Here is a 9289-nt window from a genome sequence, read left to right as displayed (position 1 = left end):
ACTAAAGTTGTGAATAGGTCATTGCGAAATCTTCTTAGATGTTTGACAAAGGATCGTGGAAGTAGTTGGGATGTGGTGATACCTTAGGTAGAGTATTCTTATAATGATTCCACAAATAGAAGTACAGGTCTGAGTCCTTTTGAGATTGTCTATGGTAGTCATACAAGAGAATTCTTTGAATTGAGATATGTCCAGGGGTTGGACAAAAGGAGTGGACATGTTGATTAATTTGCAAAGGCTATGAAAGAGGTTCATCAACAAGTCAAAGATACCTTACAATAGAATAGTCAAAAGGTTAAAGAAAGAGTGGCTCAAAGAAGAAGAGATGTAAAATATCAAGTGGGTGACATGGTCATGGTTCATCTTAGCAAGGACAAGTTACCAAAGGGAATCCATAGCAAGTTGAGGATGATAATAATTGAACCTTGTAAAATTTTGGATAAATATGGTCCTAATGCTTACAAAATTGAACTCCCTGAATATATTTCTATTTCCCCTATATTTAATGTGTTTGATATAACATTGTATAGGAGTCCTACTATAGGAAAATATGTACGTGAATCTGTTTAGGAAAGTAAAGAATGGATAAAACACTTACCACCTAAGCTATCACCTAAGATGGAGTGCATTTTGGATAGTAGGGAAACCAACAAAACAAGGCACGAGACCTATTTTGAGAACTTAGTTAAATGGCAGGGCCTTCCTAACTCAGAAGCTACCTAGATGCTGGAGGAAGATATCAAAAAGCAAGAATGTAATAAGAACCTATGGGTCCTTTTTATAATTCAATGTCCTAGGAGAGTGACAAGTTTGTCCATGTTTGGGTCAAACTGTCATCTAGGGCTTGGTAGAGAAAATTGAGTCAATAAGGGTCACAATGATCTAAATTGAGGGATCAAGTGACCATAAGCCTATTTAAGTCATTTTTGATGTTTTAAAATCAAATTTAATCATTTTGGAGGACTATGATAGTGTGGAGTTTAAGTTGGTTGAAATAGGCAAAAGTTGTGATGTTGTCAATTTGTTGTCTTAACAATTTTGCACTTTTTGTAAGTTGTGATTCTCCAACAGTCAGTTCGGTTTGAAAAAATGTTGGAGGAGGTTGTGGTCATTTGGGAAACACCTTTAAAGGCCCCAAATACTGAAGAATGTATGTTGGTTGTGTTGATTGATTTGGAAAGAAATTGAAGCATCAAGAACTTTAAGAAACTTGGAAAAATCGTCTAATTTCTATTGATTGCATACTGAAGGTGGATTGGTAAGAATTCTCATGGCATAGATCAGGTAACTAGATTATTTTAACTTATTTTTTCTTTCACTATGAATTCTTGAAGTGATCGCTGCCCCATTCTACAAGCAAATCTCTACCAGGTAGCTTAAACCCTTAAACCCCTAGGGTTTGACTATAATAATGGGTTTTGGCCTATCAATCCTTAACTAAGAGGAGGTTGTGGTCATTTGGGAAACACCTTTAAAGGCCCCAAACACTGAATAATTTATGTTGGTTGTGTTGGTTGATTTGGAAAGAAATTGAAGCAAGTATTGTTGGAAACTCAAAAAAACTGTCTAATTTATTTTGATTGCATAATAAAGGTGGATTGGTAAGAATTATCATGACATATATTCGGTAACTAGATTGTTTTACATTTGTATTTTTTTAGTGTGAAGTCTTGAAGTTATCGCTGCCCCATTCTACAAGCAAATCTCTACCGGGTAGCCTAAACCCTTAAACCCCTAGGGTTTGACTACAATAATGGGTTTTGGCCTATCAATCCTTAATTGAACACTCTTCCATTATAAGAGATGATAGGCCACTATATCATATGTTATTATGAAAATTCATTAAGAGGATACAATAGGGCAAAGAGGATGGCTCGAACTAACCCTAGGTCTGGCATCTCTATGTGACAGACCGGTTTGATGAGTGCAGTGCATGAGAATTGAGTGGTAGAGCACTAAAAAATGGTTTGAATGTGGTAGAAGAGTACTTTGGAGGTTTAAATGACATTTAATGGTCAGTGATAGCCACCCATTAAGAGAACGAAACTAATTTGTGAAAGACGTTCAGTCAAATAGGTCTAAAAGCCTTATTAGGTCTGTTAGTTTAGCACTAGTTGGAATATCTGCAAGTTGATCCGGTATCGAAAACTGAGATATTTTTTAGAACTCCCAAAAGGGTATCTGCAAACATAACTTATTTTCCTAGAACCTCAGGGTGTCAATAGGTATTAGTCGATTCCTTCAAAAGGAGGCCTAATAGCAACCAGTTTAGGTTTGTTGGCGAGTGAGTAAAAATTGATGTTACAGTGGATCTAAACCATGAAATCCCATTTCATTTGTGTTAAGGTGTTGTGAGAGCACCCCTCTAGGTATTTTTGTATTGAATTGTTCAAGTGGGCCATTTAAACTCTAAAGCCTAGTAGTAGCCCACTCATTGTATGCAAAGGTGTGTGTAGTCACACAAGAACTTGACAAGTGTTATTTGTTTGCAAGTGGACATAGTGGAGCCTTTGGGCTTTCAAAGGTATTATTTGGTGTCATTGAACCATTGCTTGACTTGGTGTTGTGTAAGGATCTTTGGAATCAGGGATTACCTGTTGAGTTTGTGAGACTTAGCGGTTGGCTGGTTCAAGTTAACCTCCTTCTAGTCTATTGCCTCCTCATCAAGAGGTCTCTAAAACCCTCTTCTATCACACTAAAATTTCTTCCACCATGGTTCCTTTGTGGAGGAATTTTTCCCATTTTTCTCATAGACCCACAACCATGATCATAGTGCAAACTACCTCACATTTCGCAATCTATTTACACACTTAGGAACTTTTACTCTAATACCACTTATTGAAGGGTACTCCCCTTACAACACAAACACATGACAAAAACAAAAAAGAGAAATATACAAAAAATGGAAGAAAGAAAAACTTCATTTCTATTATTTTAATGAAATGAAGTTACAACATTTAGAAAATGGCATGCTACATCCACATGGGCTTTCTCATTACAATAATCTACAAGACAAAGCCATTATCTACACTACAAGAATTGTACTTTGTAACCCCCATTTGTCTTCTTTATATTGGGAAGTTTAACCGTCCTAGAATGTTCTAGAAAGTATAACTCCCCTTTTTGAAGTTGACAAGTTTTATTTCCCTTTTTTTATATATTGGAATATGCTAAGGATATGCTCAAAATGGGTTTAAGTGTTCACTACAATATTTTGAGATTTTTTTTTCTCCTAGAGTAGTACAACTTTCAAAGGTCATATCTTTTCATTCGGAAACCCAATTGAGTCCTATTTTTTAAAATTGAAGATCTCTCATGAAGAGATCTACACCATGCTTTCCCTAGCTTAAGAATTGATTGAACTTTCATCAAGGTCCAATTTGATCATTTAAGGATCCAAAATTCAAGTTGAATATTTTTATAGGATTTTTGAACTTTGAAACAATAATGCCTCCCAAACTATACATGATATTGAGTTGATTCTTTCTCTAGTAACTATATTTTTCCATTTTTCTTCTTAGGTTCAATTTTTTAGGTCCAAATTTGCACAAATGCAAATTTACTTAAAATAGTAACCCTACCAAAAAATAGTAACCCTGCCAAAAATAGCCCTTATGGAAATTTAAACAATATTTTTGGGTGATGCAAGTTTGCTCTTACACCCTAGATGCTCCATCAATGTATAGATTCGTTAAAGAATGTGGTGATAGTGTTAATAGTAAAGGATGTAAGAACTACAAAAAGGAATTGGAAGTAGTTTTACTAAATGGAACCTTAAGTAATAGTAGGTGAGGAAATAGCAAATGAAGAGTTAATAGGAAGAAGTGGAAATGGTTGAGGTGTGGGTAAATGTAGTATCCTTAAGAGATGATTTATGTTTGGAATAAATTTCTTCTATTGTTGTGTTTTCAAGCTTATGATGTGCAAGAAATGTGTTAAACACATATTTGATAGATGTTAAGTACTTTTTTAACTATCCAAACTAGCAATTTTTGAATTAGAATTTTATTTGTGTAAGCATTCCTCGTGATCATAATCATTTCCTATGTTAATCTCAATGTAACCCTCATTAACAAATTTATTATTATGTGATTGAGTCATCATATTAGTGTTTAGGTAAAGGCTTCTTCTTAACAAAACACAATGATAGCATAGATCATTTGACATTAATAATAACACCAAATCATGGATGTCTATGCATAGTCAACCTTAACCAAAGTGTAAAAGAAAGCTAAACAACTAATTTTGGATTTTGGATTTTATATAAATAATAATATCAAGATCATAATGACAATGACAACCTTGTGCATCTAGACATGACTTGGGTTATATTTTTAGGTTGGATTAATTTTGGAGAGGATTAGATTGAGGATTAGAAAATGATTGATAATCAAAATTGGATAGATAAGTCAATTAGATTGAGATTATATGTGCAAAAGGATAGGGATAACTAATGAGCATAGGGATAGGTTTATACAAAAATGTTCTTAGCTACATAAATGCATCAAGTTGTTCTCCCAAACTAGCACAAAAATAAATAGGAAAATCCATTAAGTGTATTTTTCACAATTATTGTATTATATCATTGACTTAGACTTTGCATCCTCATTGCTTATTTGGTGGGTTTGAGACAACCTATTTATCATTTAAGAACTTGACAATTGCCAAGAGAATTATAGATTTTCTACTTTAACCTTGAGGCCAACACCACTATACTTTTAACCACAGCCCTCTTTACAAATCAATCTTAAGTGAAAGTAAACAATTTTGGAAGGCAATTTTATTAATAGATGGACTAGGTCACATGATATGATCAAATTAAAGACTACCATACCACATAAATTTATCCACTTCCAAATTGATCAGAGTAGACTTCTAATACAATTTTAAAATCTCTTATCCTCATTCTAATTTTTCAATTCCAATTATCTACCACATTTTAACAAACTAACTACAAAATCAAATCACTCTCATATAATAAAAAGTTAAAACAAATAAAATCTTCATTTCTTCTTAATTACTCAACTCATATATTTAAACTTAATTCTATTTAGTTTTTTTTGCCTTCCTTTATTTTAATTAAATTCAAATATTCACATTGTATTTTTTTTCATCATTTCTATCTATCATTACTATACAAATGAATTCAAATATCCCTTGACAAATGCATATCACAGCCTGGTTCAATTATATTCATCATTTCCAAACATATTGGACACACTATATATTTTGGAGCTTTCTTCTATGGGAATTGATTTCTACAAGGTCTTCTTCACCACCTCATTTTGTCTAACTTGCCTTTAATTGCATCTTAACAACTTGCCAATTCTAAATGAAGTGATATTATCTAGGTGGTATATTTTTTGGAACCAGGTCAGAACAGTTTGTAGACTTGAAATCCGAAGTTTTTCCTAGTTGCTCACTACCAAAACTTAGCTATAACTAGCATGGGATTTCTCTGTTCTAAGCCCATTGCAAACCATGAAGACCATATAGGTTTTGTTTTTTGCACTTTTGTGCTATCAAGCAGAATCGGCTGGATTCAATGGACTTGGTCAGACGCCTCAGATGGGGTATAATGTTTTCCAAATGCAAATACAGTTGAATTCTTTTACCAAAAGTTCACCAGTACAGAGAATTATCACTTAATGATGCATGCATACACTCCAATAAAAAGATTGACGTGTTTCTTTTCTTTGTTTAAATGGAACAGTTGGAATCATTTCTCTTGCTCTGTTACTGAAAATGTTGTTCGTGAAACAGGTATTATTCATATTTGGATAATAAATATCAGTGTTCTGAAGTTCTTACTATGAGAAGATTGAGTTAAACTCTAAAACAATTGTATATTTTAAATGTTTTTTTTTATAATTTTTGAATTGTAATCGAAATTGCGAAGATGAAGGTAGCAAGAGAACATCCTCCCATCAATATAATCAAGTTAAAAATCACCTAGGCCACTTAAACAACTCTAAACCACTCTGTACTATAAATGTTATGATATAATATTTTCAATTTACTGTTCATTTTGAAAGAAATAATTATATTGATCTGTGTCCTTTATACAGCTGATGCAATGGTATCCACTGGATTATCAAAGCTGGGATATGAGTATGTGAATATAGGTCAGATATATGACCTCTTCTGTTAGATCATTGAGATCACGATGTTTTTTTATTGTATTTTTTTTAATATTTATTAATTTGAAAATAAGAAAATATTTGTATTTGAATTATCATTTAATTAACAAATATAATAAAATACAATCAACCATATTTTGATCCCTGGATAAGCGTTCCTCTATTAACTATATATGTTTCCTTGATCAATTAGCCATTACTAATGTTAATTTTGTTGTGTCAATTAAGATGACTGCTGGGCCGAGAAGAACAGAGATCATAAGGTGCATTATATGCATTTAATTAAGCGTTGAGAATTAACAGATCTACATCTATACCTTTAGTAATAATACTCAAATCCTTTTGTCTGATCAGGGGAATCTTGTTGCCAGAGCTTCTACATTTCCCTCTGGCATAAAGGCCCTGGCAGACTATGTTCATTCTAAGGGACTTAAGCCTGGAATATATTCAGATGCTGGGTGAGAAAATAACACATCATTATAACACTAATCAGATCTATTTTAACAATCATATATAACATTGTAAACTTTTGAAATTGGAAAGACTGCATACAACTATTTTTAGTGATTAAATTTGGTCAGTAGGTTAACAACTTAGTCTATATGTATTTGTGTATTCATATTGACATTGATTTTGTTCTTTCAGATACCAAACATGCAGCAAAACTATGCCTGGCTCTCTTGGGCATGAAGAAAATGATGCCAAAACTTTTGCTTCATGGGTAACATGCTACTACATTAGAATTGAAAATCTGTCACCAAACTTTTATCCTATTTTTAACAATACTGAAGAAGACAAACATTGAATAATGAATAAGCAGGGAGTAGACTATCTAAAATATGATAATTGCAACAATGGTGGCAGAGATCCTGTAGAGAGGTAAATGTCATCACTGCACTAGTTAATGGATTTGTGTTGGTTTATGTTTGACATTTAGAGCTGTAAAATATGTTTGAGAATATCAGGTACAAAAAAATGAGCAAAGCTCTCAGCAAGGCAGGTCGTCCTATTTTCTATTCAATGTGTGAATGGTAAGAAGTAATGGATGGTATAAGTTCTTTATTTAATGTTTAGACCACATTTAATGATCCATCATCAAAAGTAGAAATATCTAAGAAACATTTTTCTATTCATCTAAGAAAGTGCATTCTATCTTCATTCATGATCTTTGTTTTACCATGGGTGTAAAAAATTTAGGGGACAAGAAAACCCTGCTACTTGGGGTCAGGGTCAAAAGATTGCAAATAGTTGGAGAACTACAGGAGATATACATGACGATTGGAATAGGTAGGTAACATACATTGAGTTCATTGTTATACTTTATAAAATTAAATATCTGATTACAAAGAAGATAATTCTTTTGTGTGTTTTTTACAATGGAAAATAATAGTTATGAACTTATTGCTTTTTTTCAGAATGATATCTAGAGCTGACCAGAATGATAAGTGGACTGAGTATGCAGGCCCTGGTGGATGGAATGGTAATTTGAATATGTAATGATATTAGGATAATGATTAACTTATAGTTCAGCATTGAAGTTCTTTCTAAAATGATACAAGTTCTTGAATTGATGAATCAGATCCTGACATGTTAGAGGTTGGGAATGGAAAGATGAGCACAGAGGAATATCGGTCTCACTTTAGTATATGGGCTTTAATGAAGGTGATTAGCATACAAATAGGCATATATTCATCTCAGGTTTGTTATATATTTTTTCTTTTTATGGTCATTTCAATTGTACTATTATGTACAGGCACCGTTGATTATTGGTTGTGACATAAGGTCTATGAGCACTGAAATTTCAGAGATTCTAAGCAATGAGGAGGTCATTAAAGTTAACCAAGGTTAGAATTTTTTTTTTAAGTTGTCAATAAGTTTGATTTATCCTTGTGTTGATCACTTCTATTTATTGGCTCTTCTCTAGATTCTTTAGGCGTACAGGGAAAGAAAGTAAGCAAGGAAGGGGATCTTGAGGTATTGAGTATAAATAGGTTATAATTTATATCATTTTATTAAATTTAATATTTTAATTTAAATAATGATATTTTTATTGATTTATATATATAGGTTTGGGTTGGACCATTGTCAAATTCAAGAGTTGTTCTTATTATATGGAATAGAAGTTCTACAAAAGCTTCTATAAGTGCCGAATGGAAAGATATTGGTCTTTTTGATGAGATTGTTGTTGAAGTTAGAGACTTATGGAATGTAAGAACAATTTGATCCAAATTTCTATTTTAATATAATTATAGTTCTTAATTTATTTTAATGTTTATTATCTCATTTAAGTTATGCATGGTTTTATTTGATTTGTTTAAAGTTCAAATTAAACTTATTTTATCTCAAGTTAATTAACCTTTGAAATTTTATATTGTTTCAGCACTCAAATCTTTAAGGAAGTTGGCAAGGAAAGCTAACATCAATTGTTGACTTGCATGCTTGTAAAATGTACATTTTAACACCATCTTCTAAATTAATCTCCACTTAGGTGTTAATACAATAAAATAAAACAAACTATAATATCATATTACCTTATTGAATGATATGATTTGGATATATTTTAGTTTGGTTTAATGGAGTTCCACCTCCTATTGTAAGACCATCTTTTGTTTATGAATTAATATGAAAAATGTTATGATTTGGTTCGATGTGATTAAGTAATATATGTAAGCATTTCACAAAATTAAATATGTTTATCAAGTTAAAGTTGAGAACAAAATGATATGTTACATAGAATTTAAGATCAATTTAAAATTTAAAAAATAATTAAAAATAATATTTTATTATAATTATTTATTTATATTTCTTTTCATGAAAAATGGATTTATTTTTCTATTATAATCAATAGTAAACATCATGCTAGATAAACTATTGCTTCACACTCTTATTTATTTTCATTCTACTTCTTGATTATTGATCTAGCCTCTCTAAGTCTTAATTTGCACTTCAGGAGTACTCCTTGTTTTGTTTAATGTGCATATTAAATATGAGCCATTCTAACATAATAGTTATTTTTTTAGTTTAATATTCATATGGTTTATTCATACTTCTTAAAAATAAAATATGAAATTAAACATAATTTAAATATATTACCCTTTTTAATTTTATTCATGTAAAGAAATAAATAAAGTATTTAAAAAATTAGTCTA

The 9289-nt window shown here is 31.5% G+C and overlaps 1 pseudogene; it reads left to right on the top strand.

Annotated features, from left to right (window-relative positions):
- The first annotated feature begins 5651 nt into the window (after positions 1-5651).
- On the top strand, positions 5652-8628 carry LOC131046258 (alpha-galactosidase-like; annotated as a pseudogene).
- The last annotated feature ends 661 nt before the right edge of the window (positions 8629-9289 follow it).

Source organism: Cryptomeria japonica, chromosome 7 (genome assembly GCF_030272615.1).
Source record: "Cryptomeria japonica chromosome 7, Sugi_1.0, whole genome shotgun sequence".
Taxonomy (NCBI): domain Eukaryota; kingdom Viridiplantae; phylum Streptophyta; class Pinopsida; order Cupressales; family Cupressaceae; genus Cryptomeria; species Cryptomeria japonica.
Note: the sequence above shows the minus strand (reverse complement) of the source record. Positions and strands in the feature narration are given on the sequence as shown.